The sequence below is a fragment of the Malaclemys terrapin genome, chromosome 4, assembly GCF_027887155.1.
Source record: "Malaclemys terrapin pileata isolate rMalTer1 chromosome 4, rMalTer1.hap1, whole genome shotgun sequence".
Taxonomy (NCBI): Eukaryota; Metazoa; Chordata; order Testudines; family Emydidae; genus Malaclemys; species Malaclemys terrapin.
In genome coordinates, this window is record NC_071508.1 from 87,786,240 (window position 1) to 87,806,559 (window position 20,320).

Here is a 20,320-nt window from a genome sequence, read left to right on the forward strand (position 1 = left end):
CTTTTGTACCCAGGTTGTTACAGGAGGCCTCCTCATGGAAACTCTTAATCATTCTGAGGTGAGCAGATTGTTTCCGGCCTTTCTACTGTCCTAGCAGGTCTTTCACTTCTGATCAGCACTTCTGTAAATTAGACTTGGGAGCCTTATCTTAGACAATTTCTTATTTAAAAATAAACCTGAAAAAACAGAAATTCCATAATGAGGAACCATATTGATCTCCAATCTAGGGGTCATCAGGATTTGGATTTTTAGATCTGCAGAACAGACTTACCACCTGCAGTATCTGAATAAGTGATAGCAGTAGTAGGCTGTTATTTGTGTGAACCAGCCACTAGAGGGAGATCTCTCTCTCTCTCACACAGTCAGTGGGTTTCATAGATAATTGCTTACAACAGAGGAATGTAGAACTTGGGACTTCCGGGCTCAATTCTTGGTTCTGCGTGTGTGTTTTCTAGTTGTTTTAGACTCTTCTGCCACTGTGCCCCAGCCTTTGTCCCCTTCTGCTCCATCCTGCTCTCCTCTCCCTCCACTTCTATCCTTCCAACCCCAGCTCCTGTTCCCAGCTCCTTTTTGGTTTTCCACCACCCTCATCCCTATGGCTCCTGCCTTTTTCTTCCTCTGCCTGTAATTTCACCCAACTGCCTTTGCCTCCCCATATCCACTGCTCTTATTCCCACTCCCTCACCAGCTCCTTTCCTTTCCTTGTCCTTTTTGGCCTTTTCTCCACTTGCTTGACCATGCAATCCCCCTAACCTCCCATTCTCATCCCTCTGCATTTAAGTCAGGCAACTTCCTCCTACTTTTCCAGGTTGGCAAGGCACCAGCAAAGGGAGCACTGAAAGTACAAGTGACACTATTTGCCTGCTCTCAAGTTCCATGCTCAGATTCACAGGGGCTTCTGGGAGGAGCAGTTGCAGGGAAGGTCCTGCTCAGCCCCTGCAGCTCTGAGTTGGAGCACACTCAATGTGGAATGGAATTTATGGAGAATTCAGTGGCAAACTGTACAAAGTCTTCACTGAGCATGTGCAACAGATTTTTGAAAGACTTGGCCAGATTCTCATGGGGGAAAAAGTAAAATGTGTATTGCTGACACAAAGGCAACCCCCTGACAAGTTTAGAGTCCCTGCCCCAAAGCATGGAGGTGCTAGAGCTTCCCCGTGAAACAGTTGTAATAATTTTTTAATATGGGCAAATATATTTTTCCATAATCTTGTTCTCTAAAACAGCTGATTCACTTTTGCTCAAATAATAATAAAAAAAAATCTCCAGTTGAGGCAAACACCAGCTGTGGAAATATTCACTCTGAACATGCCAAAGTTATAAAGCAGGGGTAGGCAATTTAAAAAATTTAAATAATGGAGATATCCTATCTCCTAGAACTGGAAGGGACCTTGAAAGGTCATCGAGTACAGCCCCCTGCCTTCGCTAGCAGGACCAAGTACTGATTTTACCCCAGATCCCTAAGTGGCCACCTCAAGGATTGAACTCACAAATCTGGGTTTAGCAGGCCAATGCTCTAGCCACTGAGCTATCCCTCCCCCCGAGGGAGGGCAGCACGCGAGCTGATTTTCAGTGGCACTCTCACTGCTCAGGTCCTGGCCACCAGTCTGGGGGGCTCTGCATTTTAATTTAGTTTTAAATGAAGCTTCTTAAACATTTTAAAAACCTTATTTACTTTACATACAACAATAGTTTAGTTATATATTATAGACTTATAGAAAGAGACCTTCTAAAACCGTTAAAATGTATTACTGGCATGCAAAACCTTAAATTAGAATGAATAAATGAAGATTCGGCACACCACTTCTGAAAGGTTGCCAACTCCTGTTATAAACTGAAAACAGTTTTATACTGGAAAGTGTCAGGCACCCTTAACTTTAGGTGGTCGTATCAGCTCTACATATAATGAAGTGGTACACTTCCTCCTGAATAATGTTATAATCTACATATAAAATACTGTTTTGATTTCTCCACAAAATGCAGCTGCTTCTGTTGTGCAACGTGGCAGATCTTTAACAGTACACAGCTGCCTAACTTTGGAAGTGAAGAGAAATGCCTTAGCCAACTACAGAAGGAATTGAAGTTAGGAGAAAGTAATTACCCAGATCGGAATTTGGTCAGGACACAGGAACTTTTACTATGGTATAAAGTTCAGTATGATCTTTAACTATCTGGCCCTAATTTTTTTATTTAATGTTCACATATTAAACTTTCAGAGAGAGCTGACCAACAGCATAGTAATTGATTATGTGGTATATATACATTAAGGGTCTAGAGTGCCATTAATAACTACTAGTCATTAGTTTTGATTTACCCAACTTCCAAGTATCATAGTGCTTCCTAGTACAATATGGGGGTATTGGCTCAGAACTAGGCCAGAGGGAGGAGTCCTACCAACAGGATCCCAATGACCATTTCTTCAAGGAGTTATTCTTCACACATTCCCATCGAAGTGCTGATCATGCCCTTGTGACTTTGAGTAATCTGGGAGATGTGATAAGAACACATTCTTAGGTAATATTCCTGAAGGATTATTGTGGCAATAGTCTTAAAGCACAACTCTTTTTTCTGTGCTTATTTAAATTTAGCATTTCATTGTAAATAAGAGAAAAATTACTAAGACTAAAAATGTGTAAAATCCTAGATTTTTTTTTTAAACAACATCTCCTGCAATTCTCAACCCTATCTGAGTATAGTTTGCTATAGTACCTTAAAACAAGCTGTTTCAACTTTTAATTTTTGTTTCACCTGATCAACTGCATATTTTCAGGAAAACCAAATATGGAGGGAAAATGTACAAAATCACTCAAGTTAATTTAGAAAATTTGATTTTGTTCTGAGCATTCAATATTCTCTCTCTGCCTGAGAGGCGTTTAACAGCTGCAATGCCCGTTGATGTCAATAGGCGTTGAAGATGATCAGGCCTAATATTAGACCAAAGTTTTTTAATTTTTCTCCAGCTGTTTTCAAAACTTGAAAGTGAGAGAAGTCTCCCAAGTTTCTGTGAACACAATTCAAATACTTTTCTATATATGTAATGCTCTTTATAGTATGGTAATTCAGGAATTCTGAGTAGCAGTTACCTAAAGAGAGAGCAATTAGATATGGTTGGATCCTGCAAAATAATGCTAATGAGCTTTTGTTCAGATTCTGAATTGCTATTTGATTTGATCATTTCCATGTTCCCTTGTACTTTGCTGCTTCCAAATATTTCTATGAATGGGTTTTTGTTTACACAAATGTGAAGAATGGCTGTTCCTTATGCAGATACCTATCTTCTCATGTAGACAAGGGTATTCATGTGTGAACAAATATTTTTCTTCGTTATTAAAATGTAGCCATCTAACAGGGACCAGAAGCTGTTACCATTTGACATACCATAGGTGAATACCACAAATAGCTAATAGTTTAACAATTTATGATGAACCCAAGACTGAAATGTGGTCCAAACTGTCTTCGAAATAGTTATGAATAGCAACTATCTTTGCAGAAATTAGAACTAGTTTGGGAATCATTTGCAAACAGGAAAAGGGGCTAAATTCACAATGAATAATTTGACCAGCTGTAATAGCAATCCTTTTCCGAGAAAGACTTGGCCAATTGTCATGCTAGTTGACATTTTGAATAAGAATAAGTTTTGCTTTATCATCCTGGTCTGTCTGAAGGCACTGATTTTTCCATTCTACCTCTAATCTAATTTATTTCTCTATCTGGAATAGAGACCAACTATTGACTTGGCAAATGTATTTGCTTTAAATTATTTTTTTAAATTGTGTAGGACAGTTAAGTAAGTTTTATAGGATAAGAAGCTTTGAATAGTGTTGCTTTTTACCACTCCCAGCTTATGACAGTTATAATTTTCTTCTGTGTATGATTTAGTGAGATATAAAGTAAAAGTCAGATACTGAATTAAGGGAGAAGTTAATAGGTAAAACAATCAATGTCAGGGGAAACTGGGTGTAGCAGTTTGGCTGCAGTTTGTTACACAATATGTACAGCATTGACCATTTCTCCCTCAAAAAGAAAAAAAGTTCTTCTTAATTAGATTAATATAGTGAAAGTTTAGTTGATGTTCTTGTTTGGTTGGTTTAATTTCTAGTATTTAGTATGCAGCAATTCCTTAGCTTTAAAATGTGTAATACTTTTTTTGTTTTTTATTTGAAAATACAGGAAATAACTCTCGTTTGAAGAAACTAACCTAGGATAGGATTTGGCAAAGAAGTTTGATATTATTCAATCCAATGGAAATTGCAAACCTTGCCTTTTCTGCACCTGTTTGCTATAGAAATTCTGTACTACTTCCAAGGTTGCATTTGGTTTTTCATGTCTTGTAGCTTTGCCTGGAGTTATTTCCAATCATCTAATATTACTTTAAGTTTTGAAAATGCAATAAACCTGTTCTTAAGTTCAGAAAGTAATGAAAGATCAGAAATCAAAGAAATAGCCCAAGAAATTGGGGAAACAGCCCTACATAATATAAGACTTTGGATAATAAGAGAATGTAGAAGAGTCTGCACTGTCACATTTAAATTTGAAGTAGTTGGAGACATGGAAATAAGTTATTGTATGGGGTATCTCTGGGCTTAGCTGAAGGAACGTAAGGGCAGCCAACAGCATGTCACTTTGATGAATTATGCACCAAACTTTATTTAAAAATAAATCTGTCAGACTCTGGTCTGTGAAACTCCAGTGGTATGTGAATCCCTTCCTTGATCTGCAGAGCAAAAGATTTTTGGTAACTAAACAGTTCGGGATTGTGGTGTTGGGAGAGGAGGTGGGACCATGAGAGGACTATCTTGCAAAGTGGTCCACAGAATAAAGGAAGTTGGAGAAGGATTTAATACTGTGTGGTACTGTTTTATAGGTAATCACCAGATAATGCACCTGGCTACTGATATCACTCGGATTACTAATTTATGCTGTCACCTCTCTTTGTAACATTGCCCTTGAACACTCCCCACTTTCTATTTGTTTACCTGTTTTGTATTGTCTAAAGCCTAGCTCTTTGGATCTGTGGTGGTGGAAGGGTACAGTTGTACCTTGGTGCCTGTTTGGGGTTCCTAAGTGTTACCATAATAGAAATAAAATGACAAACAGAAATACAGTGCACTCTGCAGAAGAACTCTCAAACTGTACCAAAACATTTTGTTTCCATAATAACTGATTTGGGGTAGCACGTTGAAAACTACCTACATTTCATTTTCAGAAGTGACCTGGGGCCTAAGGTCACTTATAAGCCCTCTTGAAAATGTTACCCTGCTCCACTGGGTCCCTAACAGTGATGGAGTGTCCCGCCACTGAGTCAGTGGGGCTCCAACTGAAACACGCCAACTTTCCACTGTACTGTAGCTTGTCCCCTTCTGCACCACTTCCTGCCACATCTTTTGGAGCCGTAGTTGAGGCGTTGTCAGGGTTTCTTGGCTTTTCGGCATGTGTAGTTCCTGGTGACTCTGATCCCTCTCTGACATCCACAGACACTTGGGCGTCAGTCTGAGTCTCCGTAGCTCCGGCTTCCACAGTCAGGGGTTCCAGCAGCTTGTGGGCTGGAGTCGGCAAGGAGCATCCTTCCTCCGTGGCAGTCAGTGCAGACTGAGCTGGGCTGCTCCCTTTTATACTACATATACATCTGGAGCATGCCCCGTAGGGACGTGGGGGTGTGTCTTCCTCAGTCACAGTGAGGAGTTAACCCTTCCCGGTCCAGTGCGGGGTGCGTTCACCCTATCACACGCTCAAAGAAATTTTCTCGGTGAAGATGGACATAATTTTCTGACATTGATCATTAAAAATAGCTTAGTTGCTCTGGTACTATGGTGAGCAAGATGTATATAATCAGAATTATGAGCAATTAGTAAATATGTCTCAATAAGATTATCTTCTGATTAATAAATTTAGATACTGGTGAGAATTACATCACATACTAGATTACAAGACACTTTTTTCTTTAAGTTATTGAAGAGCATCTTAGATACTGATAGTTATTCTTTGGTATTTACTGCAAACTATAATTGACTAACTCTCAGGTATATTAAGAATTTTTAAAATTGCTAGATGCTTAAAATTACTAAGGAGACAAACTTCCCACAGTGGGGATGTAATAGTGGACAATTATGCTACTGTGAATAGTGTACAAAAATCCTTTTGAAACATTAGCCATTGTCAACTAATTCTTTAAGTCTGTTCTGTCCTGTGGTAAGAGTTTTTTTTGTTTTTTTGTAGGCCTACTGTTCAGTACTGACATTTTTCAAAAGCTGTTTAGTAGATCTGTTTTCTCTCTCTATATATATATATTGTAATAGGTCCTAGCCGGGGCTCGACCCTTCCGGTCAGGAGGGGAGCCACACCGACTCACTACTGTGGGAACAAGCAGTCAGTTAGTTCCGAAGCTCCGGCTCTTTGGTGCAGGGTCGGAGCAACCACAGTTAAAACTCAGGCCCTTGACTGCAGGGGCGGAGCAAACACAGTAAAGCTCAGGCCCTTGACTGTAGGGGTTGAGCGAGCAAACAGTTCAGAGCCCAGGCCCTGGATCAGGGCGGGGCAAACACAGGTAAGCTCAGGCCCTTGTTTGCAGGGGGCTGAGCGAGCAAATAGTTCAGAAGCCCAGGCCCTGGATCAGGGCGGGACAAACACAGTTAGGCTCAGGCCCTTGTTTGCAGGGAGCTGAGCGAGCAAATAGTTCAAAGCCCAGGCCCTGGATCAGGGCGGGGCAAACACAGGTAAGCTCAGGCCCTTGTTTGCAGGGGCTGAGCGAGCAACTAGTTCAGAGCCCAGGCAAGGCACGCCTAGGCTTTCTGTAGCCGAGTGTTGGGTGAGGGGGATGCCTGCCGCCCGTGAGCGGGGGTGGCAGGGGGGAACGCAGGCCCACCCACTCCACTGCGTTCCAGCCCGGGGCCCTAACAGCGGTTGCTGCCGCTGCTGGTCAGTGGGGTATCCAGACCGCAACACACTGACATAGGCTCACACTCAGTTGCAGCCGGACCGGGGTCGGCTACCCCCAGGCTACTTCCGTGATCCCCCTCAAAGCCTACCTCGTTCGTCGCGCCGGGCTCGGGCCAGTCCATCTGCATGGGCTCCTCTTTGCCAGGGCTCGGTGGCAGGTCCGGTAGCTCGGCCGGGAAGTCAGGCCAACGGTGGTCAGGCGGCTCCTCTGGGTAGCAGCAGGGGAGGAGGGGTTCGGGTACAGTCTCACCCTCAGGGTTGGTGGGGTGAGGCTCCCAGGGATTCTCCCAGTGACGGGAGCGGACGGGCTCTGGTGGCTCCTCCTCGTAGCGTGTCCGGGGTAGCTCGGGCCAGCTAGGGTCCAGGCCTCGGTCTTCGGCGGTCTCCTGGCCGGGAGCTCCCGGCCACACGTCTGCTCCCTGCGGTGGCTGGCCGCCGACTGAGCTCTGGCGGCCGGCCTTTATACTTCCTGTCCCGCCCCTTGACTTCCGGGGGGCAGGGACAGGCGGTGGTGGTCCCACCCACTCTGGTGCCTGCACGTGGGCTCCCTCTTCTGGGCAGGAGGGGAGCCACACCGACTCACTACATATATATGTTCAGTGTTTACAGCTGCGTTTAACGTTTTAGAAAAATAGGGTATAATAGTGTTATATCAAACCTTCAAAGCGGGGTTCAAAAACACTTGCACATCAAGTGCTTCCTTGATTCTTGGCAGGAGCACTGTAAATTGCCATGAGAAAGGAAAACCTCTTCTACATTGTATTTCTGCATCCGGGTTTTACCATAGTTCTAAACTTAATGAGGTGTAAGTAATTTTGAGCCAAGTAGGTTAGTGTTCACATGCAAGCACACACATGCATTTGCTTTGAGAGAGAAAGAGATTATCTGCTTTGATCTTTGTAAAGTAACTTTTTTGCCTCAATGTAGAGGTCTATTTGCTGTCAAATCAATGCTATTAAATGCCTATCCAGGGATATTACTATAGTTGTTTAATTAAAATAAAAAATAGATTTAATTGATTTTAAATTTGATTTTAAATTTGATTTTTTTATTTAAAGTAAATACTGCTTTATTTTTTTAAAAAACAAGTATTTTAATTTAAATTTGAAATTGACTTCCTATGTTAAGGCGTAAACTATTTACAGTATACTATAATTTAAATTAAATACAAAAAATAATATTAAGTAGTACATTTTTGCTGCCAAGTTCTAAAGAAAGCCAAAGCCCTTAAGTAGTGGAAGTCACTTGCTAAGCATCTGGAACCAGAGTTTGTTGAAGTGCTAAACCAGCTTTTGACAACAGTAGCCTTTTCTGTATGGGCAGAGAGAATATTTACTTAATGTCAGTATATTCAGCTCATTCAGTTCAATGACTAGATTAGTTCATTCAAAGTTAAGACACAAATTGGGAGTTGAAAAAGCAGGAAAGCTTGTTTTCCTCTCCAGTCTATGAATAAAAACTAGATGTGAGGGAGTGAGATCTGCTAGTTCTAAAATTTTTGAAGGACATGGTGGCAAGTAGTAATCAGGTCAGTTCACTAACTACAGATAATACTTGTTTGTTTAACAGATGAGTTTTAAATGCAAAATATGTTTTGATAAACTTTTTTTATGTATCCAGCATATTTAAGGTAGTTTTATTTAATAATAAAATACAATGTTTGTGCATTTTAAATTTTATTTGAATGTCCATTCAAATAGAGCTTGATGCAAACACAGGTAACTGTGTAGGTTACAAAATATAGCATTATGGAAAATCCGGATTATAACAGATATGTTCAGCTGTAATCAACAAGCTAAATGATTGTGGTATAGTAATCAGCAATGGAAGAGTTGAAGAAGGTGAACAGAGAAGCTTTGGGGAAAAATATAAAAACACGTTTAAGGCTTTACTTATTAATGGAACACGTGTAGCCTTAAAAATGCAAGCAAGTACATTTTGAAAGTAAATTAAAAGGTCCTGGCAGGTTAAAAACACAAATAACAACTGAGAGTTCTGTGGGTTTTTTCCCTAAATGTTGAAGACCTTACAAACATAAAGCAGAGCATGGAGCTGTGTTCTTTATTCTGCCTTAGGAGTAAGAGATGTCCTCAATTCTTACAAGAGAAATTCAACCATGGACTTGGGAGAGAGCCCTCCTTGGCCTGCCCTCCCCCCTCTCCACTTACACACATGCATTGAATAGTTTCATACTGAAGATCTTGCAGAAACAGAGAATCTAGAATAGGGTGACCAGACAGCAAATGTGAAAAAATCGGGACAGGGCGTGGGGAGGATAATAGGAGCCTATATAAGAAAAATACCCCAAAATTGGGACTGTCCCTATAAAATCGGGACCTCTGGTCACCCTAATCTAAAATAAGAGCCAAGATGGCTGAGAAAAGTTTCTGATATCAGGTATTTGATCTTTTCCTAGTTCCCCTAAGGGGAAAACTACTTTACTTTCACAACCTATGGGACAGTATTATCAGTGATGGGTTTTCTTCATCCTCTGGACTGTGTAGAGTTCAGCTCGTTTCATTTTTTTTTTTTTTATACCCTGTGTGCCTTTTTTTTCCTCTTCCTTAAAAGGAGCTGGCACTGTGACAAGCCTTTCAGGATATTGACAGCATGGCAGTTTGAAGGTTCATCTTTATAAAGCTTCTCTGGGATGTATTTTATTTAATTCACTGTTTGAAAAAAAAAAGTGGCAAGAGAGGGGGGTGGTGTGTGTAATTTTAGATTTATTTTATTTAGATTTAATTAATAAAAAAGTGCTCTTGGTACTCTGTCATTAATCCTAATATCAATAATACAGTAAAATCCCAGCAGCATTTTAAGAGTAATTTCAACAGGGACTCAACTGACACCTACAAGAAATCATCTTCCCACCCCTTCATTGTTCAGGAAAGCATACCCTCATCCTCTTCAAAAACTTTTATCAACCAGATGTAGCATACCCAGAAAGTCACTACATTTGGACTATTTTGGAGTTGGCAAGAAGCAACTTCAAGAGTCCTGGGGTCCTTGAGGAAAATGCCCTGCTGTTATTTTGACAATTAAATTTGCAGAACTTTGCAGACTTTTAATTTTTTAATTAAACGGTGCAGAATTTCCTGAAGAGTACCAGGGTTCTTAGTGGTGCAATCTGGGTGTGGGAGGGTCCTCAGTGGAGGGTCTGGATGCATGGGGGTTGGGTGGACAGTGGGATCAGCTCCGTGTACCGTGACTCCGAGCCTCACCCCCTGCATCAGGAGCCACCCATACCCGGACCCTCACTCCTCTGAGCCCCAATCAGCTGCATCCTGACTTCCCCTGGCCCCCCCAGACCTAACCACCTTCACCTTGCCTCCCCTTGCAGAGTCCCATTCCCCCCTGCATCCAGACCCCCCACCGAGCTGCCCACACCCAGATTGCACCACACAGAACCCTGGTACTCTTCAGGGAATTCTGCACCATTTAATTAAAAAATTAAAAGTCTGCAAAGTTCTGCAAATTTTAATTGTCAAAATAATGCAGAAACACAAACAATATAATCATATCATTTTCAATTATTTTGGTAATTTATTTCAAAATACTTGTCAGCAAATAATTGAAAATGGTGTGATTATATTGTGTTATTTTGAGAAAATATGCAGAATTTTGATGAATTTTAAAATATTGTGCACAGAATATTTAATTTTTTGGTACACAATATTTAATTTTTTGGTGTAGAATTCCCTCAGGAATAATATTCATAGTGGTGGCTATTGCCAGAAACCATATATTCATCTATTTGCCCGCCTACCCATACAGGGATCACTGGTCTGTCTCTGGCTCCAAAAAATCAGGGATGTGATTCACCCTTATACCTTTTCAGCTTTTTGCCAGTGTGACTCCATTGATTTTGAGGTAAATAAGGCCCCAGAAGTGCAGTGCAGGATGTATCTGCTATCCCAACTGGCGTTCATTATCAACTTGAGAAAAAGTGTGAGTGGTTGACAGTCTTTCCAGAAAATTACAGTTTGAAAATGTTTCTTGGGAAAAAAATGTCATGAAAAATGAGGATTCTTTCTCACAGCACTGCCTCCTGAATAGTTAATATCCCATGCCACTAGCTCTTTAAATTCCTTTCTCTTATTTCATACCTTTTATTTGAAATATATTGCTGTTTGATTCATTGATGCATTTAGATCAGCACGTTCTAACCTGCCTCTTCCCATCCATAATCAGACAGGGTATTGTAATTTTCCACAATTCTTCCAGACTCTGCCTAGAACAGAAAAATACCAGAACTGATCATTCTAGTCACCCACATGGTGACACAATGTGTTAGCAATCATGCTGTTAATGTGGAAAGATGGGTGTGATGTACGTGAGTCAACAGATCACAAGCCAATGTTTCTATATTTACATTTAGACAAAAAAATAAAGATGCACAACAAACATCAGGTTTTCTTTTGATTTCTTCTCATGAGAGTTTTATAGGAAATAAAATAAAGATTAAATTTAATTTAAAAGCAGCAAATGAACATCTTATTGCTGAATCAGTATTAAATTAATGTAGTGCTTCTAAATTCTTAAGGGAAGTGTTTTTTCTAGCACAAATCACCACATCAATTCCATTGCTTAACTTTTTCAACAAGTAACGTGCAACAGTATGTTGTTTTTGTGTTGTTAATTGTAACTATAAGTAATTTTTTAAACTTGTTTCTCATGCTACTAGCATGGGAACACACAAAATTGTTAAGAGAACATTAAAATTGCAAAGCCAAGCAGCCAGAAGTTAGGAAATGCCGGAGTTAAGGTTGCTTCTGCAATCTTAATTTGCTCTTCGAGTAGAGTCCCTATGGGTTCTCCACTACAGGTGCGTGTGTGCCCTATGTGCTTTTGATCTGAGGTTTTCATTAGCACTATCCGTTTAACTTGTGCATGCTCTGCTGATATCCTTGTGCTGCATACTGAAGCTATATCAGGCTGTGCAGGTGAACTGCTCTCAGTTGCTTCTCAGCTACATCAGCCTGAGATGGAGCTTAGCATGTTTGCATTTTATGTGCTTTGGCTGTTTGCTGATTTTGCCCTACTTAGTTTAGTTAGTTTAATTAGTTAGCTTGTTTGTTACTGATTATTGAAAGTGTTTTATTTCCTCTGGGGAAATCTTCCCTGTCGGGCATGCCCAGTTCACCAGGATTTAACCGTTGCCTCACATATAAAGAGGTTATCTCAGTCAGCTAGTGGACACTCTAAGTATGGGAGAGTTGCATGTCCCACAGAAGTGTAACTTCTGTTTCGCTGTCAAATCCTGGGCATGGAATAACTGGGAAATCAAGTTCCGACTGTTAATGATGAAGTGCTCCCTTCACCTTGCTTTGGATCCAGGTCAGGAGAACACCCCTATACATCATTCCCTAGTGTCTGTAGTGCCCCTTCGACCTTGGTGCAATACCCTACTAGAAAGTGGAAAGCCTCAGAGACTTCCTCTAAAGATCCTAAGAGAAGTCTAATTTGATTCTTAAGGTACCCACCTCAAAAAGACCTCATTCACTGATCAGGTCAACAGCCTCAGAGACTTTGTCCTCGAGGCTCAGTACTATAGAGGTGAAGGGCTCCTCTGGTACCCTTGAGGCAGGAAGATCTTGCAGCTCTAAGAATAAACATCGCTCTGGGAAGGCTCCAGTACCATTTAGTAGAGATAGAGCAAATACAGAAGATGGGTACTGTTGGACTTAACCCCTCTCCCTGCACCCTTATTGAGCTGTTCAGTACCATGTAAGATTGTCTGTATTTATATCAGCACTGCCTGTGAAGCACTGAAAACCATTGGTACCATCCTGCAGGAACAAGTATATTGGTCTGTCAGTACCACAGCCTCACTTGGTGCCGCAAAACGTCAGGTATCCGAAGGACTTATCTGTGACTCCTGAATCAGAGTCTCCATTGCTGGCAGTTACTGAGCATCTCTTGGTACTGAGAACGTCTGTCTCCAGACCTTTATACATCCCTGGTACCATCACCTCTCTTTTTTGGTCAGCTCTCCCCAGTTTGAGGAGGAGGAGAATGGAGACCTCCCTTCAGTATCATCACTCTCTGATCTTCTGTCTTAGCCACATACAAACCCCTTTTCTCAAAGAGACATGGAAGATGTCTGGGGACCTCACCACTCCTGGTGGGAGAACCCTGGATGTCACTGCCTCTCAGTTATGGTCATCAGTGGCCATATTGGGATTCCTGGGAAGCTTATTATCAGTAGTTCTCCAGGGTCCTGAGACTCTTCTATCGGGATGATAGGGAGACTCAATCTTTTCCTCCCTAGAAATAGGAGGAATCATTTGAGGATCAAGAGACTAGGGCAGATAAAGAAGTAGCCCTCAGATGACTATCTCATCATTTTCACTGGATGAGGTGGTAATGCATCCTCCTCCATCTGTGGCTACTGATTTTTGGTAGTATCAAGACCAGTGGATGGCAGACTCTTGAGGAGGTCAAAGAATCCAACATAAGTTGTTGGTTATTCTTCACTCTGCGACACTATCCAGGTTTGCCTTTCCTATCAATGAGGATCTGCTGGAGCCTGTGAAAACCATGTAACAGACCCCAGCTACAATAATACCCACATGTAAGACCGCTGATAAAAAGTATTATGTTCCCACCAAGGACTCTGGTTTCTTGTTTTTTCACCCTCCACCCAAGTTTCTGGTGGTTTCCACAGTGAACAAACAAGGCAAACAGCAGCAGTATAAGTCCACCCCATATGACACAGCCCAGAAGCACCTGGACCTTCTGGGGTGAAAATCTTAGTCATTTGCAACTCTACAATTCAGTGTTGTGACTTACCAGGTGCTGGTGGCCAAATATAGTTTTACAAATTATACAAAGTTTCGTTTCTTTATTCAACACCTTCCTCCAGACCAAAAGGGAACAATTTCTGGCTACCGTTGCTGAAAGATGGTTACTGGCCAGGACATCTCTTCAGGTGGCTCTTGATGCAGCAGATACCACAGCCCATACCATTTCCATAGCATTGGTGATGCACAGGGCATCTTGGCTACAGTTGTTTGGTTTCCCCAAGAAGTGCAGAATACTGCAGAGGATCTCTCCTTTGATGGTCTGGAGCGGTTCACAGAGAATACTGATGAGTCGTTGCATACTCTTAAAGATCCCAGGGCCACATTATGTTTGTTAGCCATGAACAAAAGAAAATTCAGTAGATCACAAACAGCTCAAAGATCCCACCAGATGCAATTTTCTGTTTTTCAGAGACTGATGGAATCTCCTAGAAAGAGAGAGACATGGAGAAAAAGATCCTTTACCCCACCCGACAAGTTCTCAGCAGACTTAATCTTTAAAGATTTGAATGAGATGGTTGAAGGTTCGGACCCTCCCCTCTCTTTAGCCTGTCATCTACAATGATATGCTCACCTTCACCCATTTGGGGACTGACTCTCCCATTTCTGACAAACATGGGAGGATATCACTTTGGACAATAGGTTCTGGAAATAATATCATTGGGCTGCACCATCCATTTTTATCTCCCTACCACCTATTCATTCTCCTTCCCTGTCTCTCCTCAGGGATCCTTCTCATGAGTTTTTACCAACACAGGAGATAAATTCTCCCCTTTTTTTAGGAGTGGTAAAGCTGGTCCTTGCTCAGCACAGGGGAAGAGGCTTTTATTCTAGGTAATTCCTCATGCCAAAGAAAAATGGAGGGTGGAGACCATTCTTAGATCTAAGACTGCTAAGCAAATTCATGAGATCTCAAAAGTTGACATTGGTATCTCTGGCAACTGTAATTCCTTCTCTAGATTCAGGGGATTAGTTTTCGGCTCTTGACCTTCAAGAAGCAGACTTCCATATAGCGATATACCTGTCCTTCATAAGGTTCCTGTGTTTTGTCATAGGCCAGGATCATTTTCAGTACCAGGTACTCCCGACAACAGGAAAGGGAGGAAATAACGTGCCATAGCCTGACATAATAATCCAGTTTCGCTCCTTCCATTGGGAAATATCTGCCCCAGCTGTGACAAGTTCTGTGGATCCTGGATTGGTCTGATTAGCCACCCGCGGATCCACCAGCAATTGGAAGGTAATTATCCTCGAACTCCGAGGGCTTGCCGACTACTAGTTATTTGAGATGTGTCCTTATGGTTGCATCACTACCCACCATCACCTTGGAGGACCTTACCCTGCCCCTCTGTCTCACAGTTTCCTTCTGAGACTTGGCAGTGGAGAAGGAACTGATTGTGATTTGCTTGCCCAGCCTGAAATAGCCTCGGTTTGGGGCACGAGGATGTCAGCAGCATATGTGCGGGCCGAATGGACATTGCTAAATCTCTTATCAAAGAGGCGGGGTGGCTCTATGTATTCCCCCCCCCCCCCCCCCCCCCCGCACGGCAGTCAGGCAGCTTTCGGCAGCGCGCCTGCGGGAGGTCCGGCTGGTAACGTGGATTCAGCGGCATGCCTGCGGGAGGTCTGCCAGTCCCGCGGCTTCGGCGTACCCGCCGCCGAAGCCACGGGACCAGCGGACCTCCCACAGGCATGCCGCCAAAGGCTTTACCCCCAAAGACTGCCGCCCCCACAGATGCAGCTGAAGTTAATGGGAGCTGGGTTTTGAACATATAAAGAGCTAGGTAATGTTAAATGCTCTGAAAAATTAGGCTTCAGGCATCTGAGAGTGGGCACCCAAAATTAATGGATTTTGGGAGTAAAAGTCCCACTGTTCAATATCCTGCATTCATAGAACAAAAGTAGAGTGTCCCTTCCCATAAAGAGAAGTTTAACAGATTTGGACAGGTACCCTTGGGTTCATCTACCTTCAGTCACAGCTCTGGCTAGAAAATGTCTCAATCTTTACTATGTTCTTTGCCAGGATCTCAGGCTTTTTCTTACTTAGCTGGCCCAGATTGTTTAGTCTCTCTACCCCCAAAGAGAAGAGTGACTTAGACCCATCCTTCAAACCATGGAGCCATGAAACTTGAATCAGATATTGGAGACATCTTATTCCTCTGCAGTCTTCAATCTGTATGTGGCAAACTCTCAAGCAATTATGGATAGATGTGATGATCATATCTGAAATCAAATTCTCCCCATTCTGGATCAGTTTCCATTGTCTAACATATTTAGGAATGTATTTAAAGAAGACATAGGATTGGTAGAAAATGCTCTGAGAGCTACACATATAGGTGTGCATACCTGTATGCTTCGAGCCTCTGAAGAAATAAGAACTTGATTTTAGTAAAAAGAACAGGAGTACTTGTGGCACCTTAGAGACTAACAAATTTATTAGAGCATAAGCTTTCGTGGATTACAGCCCACTTCTTCGGATGCATCCGAAGAAGTGGGCTGTAGTCCACGAAAGCTTATGCTCTAATAAATTTTAGTTTCTAAGGTGCCACAAGTACTCCTGTTCTTTTTGCGGATACAGACTAACACGGCTGCTACTCTGAAACTTGATTTTAGTAGTAAGATAGAGACCAGGACTTAGTCCAGTCTCTTGAAATTTGCTAAATGTCAATGTCTTGGTGACTGGGTTTTCCATTGATAGGGGGTCAGCCTTGGCCAGTTCTCTTTTAATGACCCATTCAGGCTCAGGCAGTTATACGACATTCAGACTTATGTCTCTTATGGCTTGTCTACACTTGAAATAACATAGCATCACAGCTGCAGCTGTTCCGCTTTCGTGCTTCAGCGTAGACGCTACCTATGCTGATGGGAGGGATGCTCTCCCGTAAGTGTAGGTAATCCACCTCCCTTTCAGGTGGTAGCTAGTTGACGGAAGAATTCTTCTGTTGACCTAGTGCTGTACACACCGGGAGTTATTTCAGGTTAACTGTGTCACTCGTGGGTATGGATTTTTCATAACCCTGGGCAACGTAGCTGGGTCGACCTAACTTTTTAGTGTAGGACCTTACCCTGCCCCGAGAAGAAACAGTCCTTTCCCCTGCCCCTCCGAGTAGCTATGTGAAATGTAGGGGAAACTGAAAAACACAGGATTCATAAACACATTACAGAAAATTTCCATTTGGTAACAGGATGAACCATTCTGTACATCTCCAGTGGGGTGTTAACTCCTAGGCCCATTACTCTGAGGTTACTGCTAACACTACCCCAAGGAAGGTAGGGGTGTTGAGGGGGGGAGGGAAAAAGGTAATGCATTGGTCCTGTCCAGCCACCGAAGCAGATGGCTCAGGTTCCACTACACCTTCCTCTCATGGACCTAGGCTGGTACAGTGGTATCCTCTTGCAGTTTCTCAGGGGAGAGGTCTCCTGCTGCCATTCCTAGCAGGAGAAGGGATGCTTTTACTGTTGCCCCTGCCTTATTGGGAGCAGAGGGGAAAGCTCTGTCACTGCCAGTCCAAGTAGGGATTGGTGTCCCTGGCAGGGGGCAGAGTCATGGGAGGCCTCAGGTCATGGTGGGCCCCAGATGCTGGTGTTGCCTTAATACAGCCCTCTGTGAGCTCCAAACTTTTACTGATTCTTTCCCTTAATCCCTATCCCCTCCTCCTTTTATCAGTTTTTCGCAAAGATAAAGTGCTGGTTTGACCTCACCAAAAGTTCTTGTCAAAGGGGGGAATCTCTGTTTTTGATCTGAATGAGTTCATTTCCTTGCTGGTATTCTTCTACACCTACGGTAGCTTTGCTCCACACGTTTTATGTGAAGCAGGGGCTCATTTATCAACTGGAAGAACTGTCTCTTTCTGGAATTCATCCAAATTTTTTGTTGCATTTGGAGAAAGCTAAAGTTGACTCTGTTTCAACAGACACTGCCAAATAGATCATACTTTATATTTGGAACTGTTATTTTCAGTAAGAGATTCATGTAGCAGATGGCCTTAAAGCCCATTCAACTGGCTGACTGTGAATCCTTCCTATTATATTCAAGGCTTGAAAAGTTCATTTCCCATGCTGCCTATGGAACCAGTAGTACATAAGAACTGCCATATTGTATCAGACTTCAGTATCAGTACCCTGTCATCAACTGTGGCCAGCACAGATTCTTCAGAGGAAGAGGCAAAAAAACTCTACAGCAGGTAGTTCTCATATAATCTTCTGTAGTATTATCTTTTCTCAACTTCTGGTAGGTAGAGTTTGGCATCTGGCAGGAGGGTTTATGTATTTTCCAACTTAATTTTTGTAAATATTTCCAATTATAACTCTGTATTATGGTTATCCATATAATTCTCTAATCTTTCATTGAATCCTGCTAAGCTCTTGGCCTCAGTGTTATCCTGTAGCAGGCTATGTGGTGTAAAAATATTTCTTTGTGGTCAGTTTTGAATTTGTCACCTTCTGATTTCATTGTGTGTGTCCCCTTCTTGTGTTGAGAGGGTGAATAGAAGTTCTTGATTCAACTTTTCCAAACCATTCATCATTCTGTATACTTTAATCAAATCCCATCCTGTCTTCTCTTTTAAGATACAGAATCAATACTTTCAATCTGTCTTCATATTGGTTTTTCCATGCTCTAATAATTCATATGACTGATCTCTGAATCCCCATAAAATAAGTTACTCTTGTGATGAGGTGATCCTAAATAAATGAAATATTTCAACTGAGGATATACCACTGATTTATATAAAAAGCATTATAATATTTTCCATATTATTACCAATGCTGTATTGACCACTGCTACAGGAGAAATTTTTGTAGGAATCTTCTTCAGAATCTTAGCTTGAATTTTAAAAACAGTCTAGCAAAGATTAGTTTGTAAAAGTGAACCTAGTGTAAACTTGATGCAGTTCTGCAGCAAAATGAAAATTGATAAGATTTTTTTGTTTACACTGATGTTTTCAAAACGTGAGAAGCTGTAAAACCAAGAAGAACTAGCTGAGTTTTTCCTGCTGGGATAGATATGAACAGTAGCTAAAGCAGGTACTGGAATTATTCAATGGGGGAAGATATTGGGAGAGGGTTGAATAGCGAGAGGGGGATGTAAGGGTGGAATCCAGCAGCCAAAAGGTCTTGGAATAGAAGGAGGTGTTGAGGGATGCCTCAAAATTAGGGTGACCAGATGTCCCGATTTTATAGGGACAGTCCTGATTTTGGTGGCTTTTTCTTATATAGGCACCTATTAGCCCCCCACCCCCGTCCCGATGTTTTACACTTGCTATCTGGTCACCCTACTCAAAATTGTTGGATGATTATTAGCCATGGATATAAACGTTGTTGTTAGTACTAATAGTAGTATTCGAGTAATGCCTAGGAGCCCAATCATAGATCAGGGTCTGATTGTGCTAGACACTATACAAAACAATAGACTCCATGAACAAGGCTCAGGCATCCTGCTAGGAATCACATCACTTTCTCCTTTTCTGGCAGCTGGAGTCTGTCAAAGCTTTTCATCTGGATGTTGCCATTGGACAGTGGGGGCTTCTACATTTCACATCAGTTTTTGCCTACTAGATGCTTGGCAAATTAATTAGGTTCTGTGGTGTATATGAATAGGTGGAATAGTGGATATGATGATATGGGTTGATAGATGTGGAGGCAAGTGAGAGAGAAGGGGAGAGAGATGGCAATCATGGGATACGCTAGTAAAGAGAAATAACACTAATCTGAAGAGCAGATGCCTTTTTCCAATCTAAGTTAAAAGGACCATAGTCAGATGTTTCTGTTGTATTTTATACTCAAGTTTCCAAGGAAACATGAAATTTTGTTGTGAGAAATTGAGAAACCATAGGAAGAAGAATTTTAAATTACACAGCAAACTGCAAAATGCAGTAGAGAAGATTTAGAGCATGAAATAGTTTTAGGGTTTGAAGTTAATGAAACACAACTGAAATTGACTTTTTGAACCAATGGTAATGATTAGTGGTTAATTTTATGATATTTTAAAACTATGAATAAAATTATTTTCATTTTTAAGTTTATGGAGGAAAGGCTCTCTTGTAGTACCAAGTAATAGTTCCAAAGATTTATTGTCCCCAGGATCTACCAAAGTTTTTTTTTTTTTTTTTAAAAAGTTGCCAGAAATTATAAAGAAAAGATAAAATTATTGGGGGTATATTCTTTTAAATATCAGAAAGGGTATTACAAATAGAGAAATCCTGGAATATCCTGCAGTTCCTAAGAGAAGTGCAAAAGATACATGTGATGGGTGAAACCCCCATCACAGGAGAGAAAGGGTTAAAAACCCAGTTAGACACATTCATTTTACCTGGGCAGAAATTAGATAGTTGTCAGCCAGAGAGGGCAGGACTAAAGAAGGGTCAAGTGGTAACTCAGACACCTGGCCCTTATAAATAAACTAGAGTGAAAAGGGGGAAGAAGCCACGGGTGCAGGCTAAAGACCTGAGTTCCAGAGATTGTTGGAGGCTAGAGGCCTCAGGAAAACTTAGGCTGTGTTGGGGGAGTGCTCTATAGCAGAACCAGAGAAAAGCAATGGTACCCCAGGAAAGGGTTGAGCACATGGTGCAGAGGACAGGATG

The 20,320-nt window shown here is 41.8% G+C and overlaps 1 protein-coding gene across 3 annotated transcripts in view; it reads left to right on the forward strand.

The window, feature by feature from the left end:
- SIPA1L1 (signal induced proliferation associated 1 like 1) overlaps positions 1 to 20,320 on the forward strand; it is a 388,865-nt gene that overhangs the window by 161,987 nt on the left and 206,558 nt on the right. Inside the window, exon 1 of one of the 3 annotated variants that reach the window (XM_054025264.1) lies at positions 17,865 to 17,923. The exons of the other annotated variants lie outside the window; for them this stretch is intronic. The gene's annotated coding sequence lies outside the window, so the exon portion shown is untranslated. Of the gene's footprint in view, positions 1 to 17,864; positions 17,924 to 20,320 lie in introns of those variants that run through there. 3 annotated transcript variants of the gene reach the window in all.